Genomic DNA, 10496 nt, shown 5'->3' on the forward strand with positions numbered 1-10496 from the left:
TTATTGCTCATTGATGCTCTGTTCGTATAGTATCATAACCAAAATTGTCCTACACTCTTTAGCATGTTGTTGTTAACTGTTCTATGTTATTCCTCACGGTGTTGTTCTATATACACCTCATAGAAAGAGCATATAATTATGAATACAAATCTTGGTTTCCAGGATGGCGAGCCAGCCAGCCGCAAACAGCACTCGCCCAGCCACGGTGCAGATACGCGGGCAACCTGTCGAACAGAAGACGAGCTGCTGCTCTTCTTGAAATGCAGGCAGCCGCCATCCGTGTTACCCAAATGGAGACGCAAACTTGGCCGCGCCATCCTTGAGTCCATGCTTCTACATAGGCCTACTACATCTTACACCTTCATTCCATTCTTTCTAGTGTACTTATTAGCTCTTGAATCGTTGGACTTGTAACACCGGATGGAGTTTGGAGACAGTATCTTCTTCTAGTTGTGTATCTTGAATGGTTATATGTTACGATTTGCAGCTGTTGCTTTTCTTCCCTAAATTTAAGGCGATTTCTACTTTTACTTGACCAAAATGTTCGGTTCTTCAAAATATTATCTGACAGTATGCTTATCTTTGTGGTAAAAAAGGTCCTGGTTATAGTTTTCAAGGTGACTTGTTGATTGTTGAAGGCAGCATTAGGAATGTGCACAACATGACAAGTTAATTGCCAACATTAAATCTGTTGGGGCATGTTTGGTTGCCTGCATCTTTTGTCTCAGTGGGCCAGGTTGAGTTGCCTGTATTTGTGCTATTGGTATGCAAAGCAGAGCTGTTTTGCTCATCCCGTGGTGGTCTTACACACAACTGCAGCACTTCATATCATACATAACATAAGAACAACATAATACAATTAACAGTACAAATAAAAACAATAGCTAAATAGTTCAGAATAGCTAATTAGACCATAGTTTAAGACATCAAAGGCATCCCATGCCCCTGCACGACCCTAGGGTGTTGAACCCTGAGCAAAATATATAGTTTTGCACTAAGTTGAGCAAAATATACAGTTTTGCAGTAAGTTCAGACGATCAAGCCTAGCCTGAAGAGCCACATGACGAGCAAGTCGCTGTGGATGATTGTGTGGCGCCGACAGAAGTAGTCTCAACTGCTCCCGAGCACCATCTGCCCCTGAAATGTATGGCCCTACACCTAGAACTCACACCACTTGTTGGCAGAGGCTGACAACACCAGGAGGGTTGACGACTGCCATTTCTTTATCACCGTCCTAAAGGCAGGCGGGATGACCAGCATGGTGATCTCTTCCTCGTTCTTGATTTGCACGTAGAACCCGACTGACGCCCGTGTATATAGAGTAAATTGCTCAAAGCCACTACATTTGTGGCTAGAGTACTCTAAAACCACCACTTTTGCCAGAAATCACAAAAAACCACCACTTCCGCGGCAAGTGAGTAACAAATCACACTGATTTGGAATTGAACGCATCTAACAGCAAAACTGACATGTGGGACCCGTCTATCCGGGCTGATGTGGCAAAGACTAGTCCTAGTCAATGGTTGACCTGCTAAGGTGGACGGGGGTCCTACCTGTCAGCCACACCTCTTGTCTTCTCTCTCCTCTCCTTCTTCTCGATAAAGCGGAATCCCAGCCGCCATGCCATGGCCGGCGCAGAGAGAAGCAGGCCGCGCCCGCCTAGCTCCCCTCCTCCTGATCCGGCGGAAGCCGCCCGCCGGTGCCGGAGCTCTACGCCGCCGGTGGCGCCACGCCCTGCCTCCCCCATTTCTCCTAGATCCGATGGGATCCCAGCGCCGGCAAGCCAAGGTCGGGCGAACTCCTCCTAGCCTCGACGCCCCGCCCCGCTACGACAACCACTACTGCTGGCCATGGCCAGAGGCGAGCTCCTTCCCCTCACGCCACAGGCAACCTCTCCCATCCCTGTCTTCCTCGCGAGCGCTGGCACGAGAGCCACGGGAGCCAGAGGCGGGGAAGGTGTGCTGCTCGCCATGGTAACGCTGGTGGCGGCGACGCACCGGGAACCCCAAGGCGCGGCTAGCGAACTTCTTCGCAGGCTTCGGCTCCGGCGGCGTGCTGGTGGCGCGCGACACCGACGACGCGCGTCGACTCTCTCCCTGTCTTCCTCGCGAGCGCCGGCACGAGAGCCACATGAGCCAGGGCGGGGAATGTGTGCTGCTCACCGTGGCAACGCTGGTGGCGGCGGCACACCGGGAACCCCAAGGCGCAACTAGCGGACTTCTTCGCAGCCTCCGGCGTGCTGGTGGCCACGACACCGACGACGCACGTCGACTCTTCTCCGCGGAGGACGCGCTAGTGAGTGGGGCGGCCTGGTGAGAGGGGACCGGCTCGCCGTGCGCAGAGGAGGGGCGGAGCTCGTCGAGGTGCGTACGGAGGGGCAACATCTCCGGAGAAGTGCTGGACCGACGGAGTAGGTGTTGTGCGTGCACATGAAGTACTCGACGAAATGCCAGAGCCTAGTCACCTGTCTACGTGTTTATTCTTTGCCAAGTCAGCCTGCATGTGGGCCAGGCATGCCAGTTTTTCACTTAGTCACGGCTGACAGCTCGTTTAGTGCATTTTGTTACTCACTTGCCGCGGAAGTGGTGGTTTTTGTGATTTCTGACAAAAGTGGTGGTTTTGGAGTACCCTAGCCACAAATGTGGTGGCTTTCAGCAATTTACTCGTGTATATACGGTTCAAATCTCGTTTTTATACATCCATCCATGACGCTGATGAGGCATGCCAGGGTGTAAGCGACAAGGCGTGTCGCCTACTTTTGTTTTGCGGAAAACCCCCCAAAATAATTGTTTTCTTATAAAAAAGGCCCTCAAAGAAAAACTAATAAACTGTAAAATTAACTATTAATCAATTTATAATATTTAAAAATAGTCCGGGGTTCGAACCAGCGACACAGGTGTGCGTGGCTAGCCAGCCGACCGGTTCAAATTTGGAGGTGTTTGGTTCACAATTTTACACCCGGTATCTGATTACATCGCAAACCGATACCGTTAATCGTGTTTGCTTCGCTTTGCAGATCCCGCATAGACAGGTCCCATCACAGTTTACGTTACAGCCAGAGCGAGCCGACTCGGGCGAATTCTTCTGGCTTCGATCCCCAATCCCGGCCCAGTCCCGTGCTAGCTGCCTAGACGTGGGGTTCCTGTTTGTTTCATTTCTTTTTACGCTGGGGCTCTCATTTTCTTGCCGGTATCCATTACCGTTAGACACTTAACCAAACAAGAATGGATTTTGGCCGATATCGTTTACATCAACGGAGTAAACCCATTACGTTTACGTTTCCGTTCCACTTTTGGAACCAAACACCTTAGTGTTTAGAAAGGATTCATATGATCCTAAAAAAAAGGAATCGTATACTTTGTAAACATAAAGCTGAACGACATAAATTAAACTTTTTTATTTGCAGCCGCACATACTACTCCGACCGACAACATCAGATGGCAAAATGATAGATTTAGGTTTATGACATAACGAGCCCTTCCTGAAGGCGTTGCTGTTGAAGAATCCCGTCATTCGCGCGGTGCCATGACATAGTTGGTGCGGATATGGTCATTGTTGTAGTTTGCCTATTATGGATTTGGTCGCTCAGATTTTTTTTTCCATCGTCTACGCATGGCTTTGGTCTTATATGACTTTGCTATTTGCTGACGTGATGTGTGCGTGCGTTAGTGTTGGCTATGTGCATCCTAGCTATGCAGAGGCCGGGTGTGCTCATTATGTTTGTATCCTCTTGATGCCTCATTTTGACCTAATAAAATACACTCTTTGTCGAGAAAAATGACATAACGAGCCGTGTGGCTAAAACGGACCACAGTGTGGCTCAGTTTTGAACGTGTTTGTTTTTTTCATTTCATTTTTAAAATATATTAATTATAATTGTGTGTTACAAACAATATACAATATTTAAAACAAATTACAATATTTAAAACAAAGTATTTTTCAAGTTTAGGCACTAGAATGCATATTCATGACAAGTTCAAGCACCACAGATGTATTTACCTCGGAAAGTAATAAAAAACACACACAAGAAAATCAGAAAAAAAAACCCCGGGCCAAAACCAGAACAGCCAGCAAGATTTCCAGAATGGTCAAAAACTCAGTCTGGCCACGGATTACTTTAAGGGAATCTTGGGTCAGCCTGCCCCCTCGATGAACACAGTGGACGTACAGTCACTATACACTTCACTTGATCTATCTGCCCTGACGGTACGGTTTTCTTGGGCTGAAATCGTACAAGCCATCAGCTGCTCACCCAATAACAGAAGTCCGGGCCCTGACGGTTTCACCAATGAGTTTTACAAGGCTTTCAAGTTGCTGCTAAAGGATGACCTGCTCCGTTTTTTTGATGATTTCCACAGAAATGTGGTTGATCTTACTGGTATTAACTCCGCTTTCATCACCCTGCTACCTAAAAAGGATACGCCCCTGGAGATGCGGGACTTCAGGCCGATTTCCCTCGTACATAGCATACCCAAACTGGTTTCTAAGGTTCTGGCTTGTAGGCTGAAAGCATGGATTCCTCTCTTGATTCACTCTCTCCAGTCTGGCTTCTTGCGGGGCAGATCAATTATAGAAGACTTTACCCTGGCTGCCGAAATGATCCAATACGCACACAAACGGAAAATGCCAGTCATTGCTTTGAAGTTGGATTTTCACAAAGCTTTTGACAGCGTCAGTTGGTCCTGTTTGCACAAAGTACTTGAAGCCAGAGGGTTTTCTCAGCTGTGGATTAGTTGGATTCAAATGCTTTTGTCAACCGGCAGCTCTAAAGTCCTTATTAATGGCCAGTTGGGTGCCCCCATCCGGGCTAAGCGTGGTTTTCGGCAAGGCGATTCCTTATCCCCTTATCTTTTCATTATCGTTGCGGACGTGCTACAGAGAATGTGCTGCAAATTGTTCCAAGATGGTTCCTTGCTACACCCACTTGGTTCAGACAGTTTCTTCCCGGTTCTGCAATACGCGGATGACACGCTGATTCTTTTCCAAGGCACTACGCAGCAGGCGGCAATTGTTAAGTCAGCACTCACAACTTCCTCTGCTTTCTCTGAGCTCACCATAAATTTCCACAAGAGCACTCTCGTACCTGTTGCCGCGTAGACCATCACTGCTTCGGCCATCGCGCATATCCTAGGCTGCCCCGTTTCATCCTTTCCATGCAACTACCTGGGCCTGCCTCTCTCTCCGCACAAGATTACGCATGGTATGTTACTGCCTGTTATACACAAGGTCGACCGTCGTCTTTCGGGCTGGTTAGCTACTTTCCTATCCTTAGGGGGTAGATTGAACCTTATCAACTCAGTGCTCGCTGGTATCCCAAGTTATTTCATGTCATGCTTTCCCTGGCCCAAGGAATCTCTTGGAAAATTGGAAAGTCTCTCACGTGCTTTTTTCTGGCAAGGCAAGAATAAGGTCAAGGGGGGTCAATGCTTAGTAGCTTGGGATACAATCTCGTTACCTCGTATCAATGACGGTTTGGGTATCCGTCAGCTGCAGGCTCACAACCAAGCTATGATGTGCAAGTTTGTCTCCAAAGTTATACAAGGTTCGGACATACCATGTTATAACTGGTTCGCCACACATTATTGCCGGGCTATCCTTCCACAAAGTGTTAGTAGCAGAGACACTGCCATCTGGAAAGGGTTCAAAGATCTTGTTCCTATGGTCATCAACTCCTCTAAATGTGTTCTGGGGTCTGGTCTTTTGATTTCATTCTGGAAGGACCAGTGGCTTGAAGCGGGCCGTTTATACCAGTTGTTCCCCATGCTGTATTCCTTCGCAATCCAGCCAGATTTCTCCGTGCACTCACAACACTCCAACGGTTCATGGGCTGTTCAGCTACACCATAATCTCTCTCAAACGGCCTCAGCCGCGCTTGCTGTCCTGCATGATTTGTTGCTGGGCATTGCTCCGAACTTACTGCATGAGGACCAACGGACTGCTTCCGTGAGCTCTGGACAACTTTGCACTGGTTATTTCTACAGGCTACTCACTTTCCGGGGGGTTTTGTCAACTCTTGACACCTGGGTTTGGGAGGCAATGATCCCCCTCAAGCACAGAATCTTCCTATGGCTTGCTTTCCGTGGTGGTCTAAACACTAAGGATAACATGGTAAAGAAGGGTTGGTCCGAGGCTTCCCCGTTTGCGCATTGTGACACTTGCCCCGCTGTTGAGACCATCGATCACTTAATACTACGATGTGCATCCGCCAGTGTTCTTTGGGGCAAGTTGGAACTTGACGTTTTGGCTTGCTCAACTACTAACGTTCTATGTTTTGTGGAGCAAGCGCAACACCAGCTCAGTTTGAAGCAAAAATGGAATGTTGCTTTCACGGCTTGTGCTGTCACCTTTTGGCATGCTAGGAATGACAGAGTCTTCAACTCAAAAGTATGGTCTGTAACATACACCTGTTTATATATGCAGCAGGCATGCTCCGTCTTTGGAGTCTCAGAACTCAAAGCCAGCGTACCAGGGAGGTTCTCCAGGTTTGGAGACACAAGCTGCTGCATAATTCGTAGACGCCTGATGTAATCTTCCCCTCCTCTCTTCCTCCCTCCCTTCTTTCCCTTTTTTCGATGCTTGTGCTTTGCACCTTGGTGCACCAACAAGCTGCACTTGTACTTGTACCTTCTACTTCATCAGGCTCTGGCCTGTTTTGAAATATAAGGTCGGCAGCTTGCCACCTTCTTTGTTTTAAAAAAAAAGAACAGCCAGCGAGCGAATCATCAATCCCGAAGCGAGCCAGAAGAAGCATGGGCCTCGGATCGCGGGGAGCACCGCAACCTTTCCGTCGCTCGAAACTGCGTGCTCTGCAGTAACTCCAGGGAGATGGCTGGCTATCTTGCAGTTGGCTACCATTTCTCTCGTGAAGTTTGGTGGCCACGCTGAGGCGTTGCGGTCTTGCTCACCACACAGACACCGACCATTTACACGTTGTGTGCCTGGTGGCCTCACACTCGGAATGTACTCTCCATACCGGCATGCAAAGGATTCGACATCCTGGCACTGCTCACCCTCTGGAAACTATGGACTTTCAATGGCGCCCCGAGCACCACTAGGCAGGTCTACGCCGTCATCGCAATGGAGGGCGACTTATGGAACAAGGCAGCACCGCTGCTGGGTTGCAAGCTATTTGGAAATAGTGGAGTGTGTGTAGATTGGTAGGCATAGTTTAAATTCAAAAGATGCGGGACCAAACTCTTCTATCTGGTGTAACTCACGGTGCCAACTCTCGTCCAATTAACAAGATACTATATTGAATCCTTCAAAGAAAACACAAGATATATTGAAACCTACCGACTGCATGTGAAGCTAGTAAATACATTAATTGGAGCTAGCTTTTGGACCATACTCATGTGTGGTGTGCGGCTATATATTGCACACACATATGTGAAATTCATAATTTAGTTGTGCTAGCAACAAAAGTAGAAGGGATATATCAGGGTCAATATACAATAGTTCAATCTACTGGGTGTGCAACCACTACGGTATTAGAGATTGGTCATTTAGCTATACCCGCAGTGACCATACACATTGAAAAGGAGACATCTGGAAATGAGGGGAAACAATATGCTTAGAACTAGATCGAAGATATCTATGGCGTTGAGCACCCTACATGGTAGGACACCATATAGGACACCATGTAGTCTGTTGCCTCAAGCTTTCTTTTGTTTTGGAAGATCCATCTGGTGCCTGGCTTTATATTGATCAAAGCAGGGAGCATATGGGAAGAGTACAAAGGTGTATTGTGATCCAATGATCAAGGAGAAAATAAAAAAAAGAGGCGCCACTAGGCAACCCTTCCAGCTCCTAACAAGCTTGCCATGATACTACTAAGTCTTGGCTAAATTCTCGCACTTTCATCCCCAAAAGGGGGCTCAATGAATTTTACACTCGCCTGGCACCAGAGTTCAAAATTGCGTCTGACAACTATAATGCCGCTCATCGAAGCAATCTTGGCTCAGAAAGTGCACTCATTTCTTTCTTGCCAGATCCTCCAAAGGATTAGCAGCGCTAGGTCTTCGGCGGCTTTTTGAACTTTGATTGGGCCGCGTTGATCAAACACACTCAAAATCATAGTCTTTACTATCAAACACATGCGAACTGGCGGGATTTATGAAAAAGCCCTCTCGACTACCGTTGCTTATGAAGCTGCTTTTTCCTCAACGTCAGACGATCTGTTTTCATTATTTGAAAATAATAATAATTTGCGCCTAGCTGGTGTTGAATGTTTCTTTTGCTGGCACGCAAGCAGAGGATATTCACCAACCGCCTCCACTGAAGCTTGTCTGTGTTGTAAAGAAGCCGAATCAAAAGCTCATTTTCTCATACATTGCTCAGTTCCTAGGGTGATGTGGACGATTATTGACTCTCTCAACATTACTCCGGACGACTACACCTCCTTAACTCCTTTCATGTTGAGTCATCTCCGAGCCGGCAAATAAAGTAAGGAACGCAGTAATTATGGCTCGCTTGTTGAATATCTAGAAGTGCCGTAGCGCACAAGTTTTCAGGAACTAGAATGAAGACCTTCAAGTTGTCATCTCTAGGTCTGCAAATGATATTTTTCGTTGGTCAAACAGATGTGAAAATGAATCCAAAAGGCGAATACTCTATGACAATTGACAACGGGGTTATGCTTTCAAGACTTAATGTGTGTGTCTTTGTTTCTGGAGTAGTTTGGGTAGCTTTGTTCTTATCTCCCCGCTTCTTTGTATATGGCAGTGACTACAAATTTATAAAAGAAAAGGTTCAGGATGGATTTTAGCCCGCCGTAGTTACCCCCCACCCCTCCCCATTACTGCTTAGTGGTACTGCCTGGCTTAAAAGGACAGAGTTCTTTGATGCTCAACCACATGTACCACTCCTACTAATCCGAGCAGGGGACCACTATTTAGTGGTGGTTTATTCTAATCCAGCAAACATGGCTTCTAGTCAACCTTCAAGTTCATCGATTGAACACCTTCTCTCCTATTGGCCGGCTAGCGGGCTGGGTGAACGATCTCTTTGTTTGCTCCAGTCCAGAGTGGTGGTTGGTTTTGGCAAGTTATGGCCTGTGTTGCTGATGGTGTGATCCTCTAAAAAGTACAAGAAAGAACTCCATTATATTCTTTTTGCTAATAATGTAAGTTTTGAATGGACCAATCGGTCCCATGATTTTTTTACATCTCACGTTATGTGGATCAAGCGGATATGTCGGTGGTACGTTCTTGTCATGATCGTCGGTAATATACTCGCCTGGATCGTAACCCTCTACTTTCAGTATTTGTGCCCGTCCGAATCATGTTGCACCTTAAAAATGGTCTATTAAGCTAGGAAATACTTGGTAAAAAGATGTAAAATCAGTAAAAAAATAAAATAAAAAATTCCAAAAATGAACCATGAGATCTAAAAATTATTATATGTAAGAACTAGCATGGTAGTCCAAGCAATTGTGCAATGAACATCTTGATTTTCCCTCATTATAAATACACCTTTAGGGTACTTAAAAACAATAATTTTCAGTTAAAAACATTGAAATTTTACACGCCACTGAGCAACAAGGCCTTTAGCTAATATTGTCGGGCAGATTCAAATTCAAAAGATGAGGGACCAAACTTTTCTAGTTTAAGTCACCGTACCAACTCTAATATAATTAACAAGATAAGTTGAACGCTGCCAACTGCGCGCCAAGCTAGTAAAGACATTAATTGGAGCTACCTCTTGAACAGTACTCAAACGGTGTGCAGCTGTATATATATATACACTCTATGCATATATGAAATTCACAATTTAGCTGCACTACCAACCTAAACAGAAAGGATCTGTTCAACTTACTAGGTGTACAACCACTGCTGTATGAGATCGACCGTCTAACTGTACGTGCATAATTCATATATGTAGGAAATGGAGGCACCGGGAAACGAGGGGAAACCATATGCTGTTGTGCCACCTCTCATCGCGTGTCACCGTTTTGTGATTCACACCCAGGATCGTATGCACCACACATCGTTCACTCCGAAAACTGCACGTGCTAGGCTAGCTTCTTCATACATTCGTCTCTTCACTACATTGAATAATGATAAAATCTCTCCTCCGACCATAATAGGCAACCGCTCGTCCCTGCACACTTGATCAGCAAGGAGGCCACGAATACAAGGAAGCTTAGTAACTTTTAGGGCTAGTAAGCTTGCACGTGCAACAACATGTATAATATTTAGATTTTATTGAGTAAAATTTGTTTTTGAATCCTTAAAACCTAATCCCCTAATTCAGGACAAGAAACTCACTAATTTCAATTATTAGCATCCCCAATCACATTTTCCAAATGGATTGTCGGCTGTTTCTATCAGCAAGACATGGGGCACTCTTGGGCAGGTCTCTAAGCACGCTCGAGTCATTCATTATGCAAATTAGTGGTGATGATGAACAAAATCTAAGGATTGAGAGCGTAATGAAGAGAAGAGAGTAGAGCAGAAACCAATAGGCAATGAAAGGGAGAAGGGTGACCATCGACATTC

The sequence above is a fragment of the Triticum dicoccoides genome, chromosome 3A (assembly GCF_002162155.2).
Source record: "Triticum dicoccoides isolate Atlit2015 ecotype Zavitan chromosome 3A, WEW_v2.0, whole genome shotgun sequence".
Lineage (NCBI taxonomy): Eukaryota > Viridiplantae > Streptophyta > Magnoliopsida > Poales > Poaceae > Triticum > Triticum dicoccoides.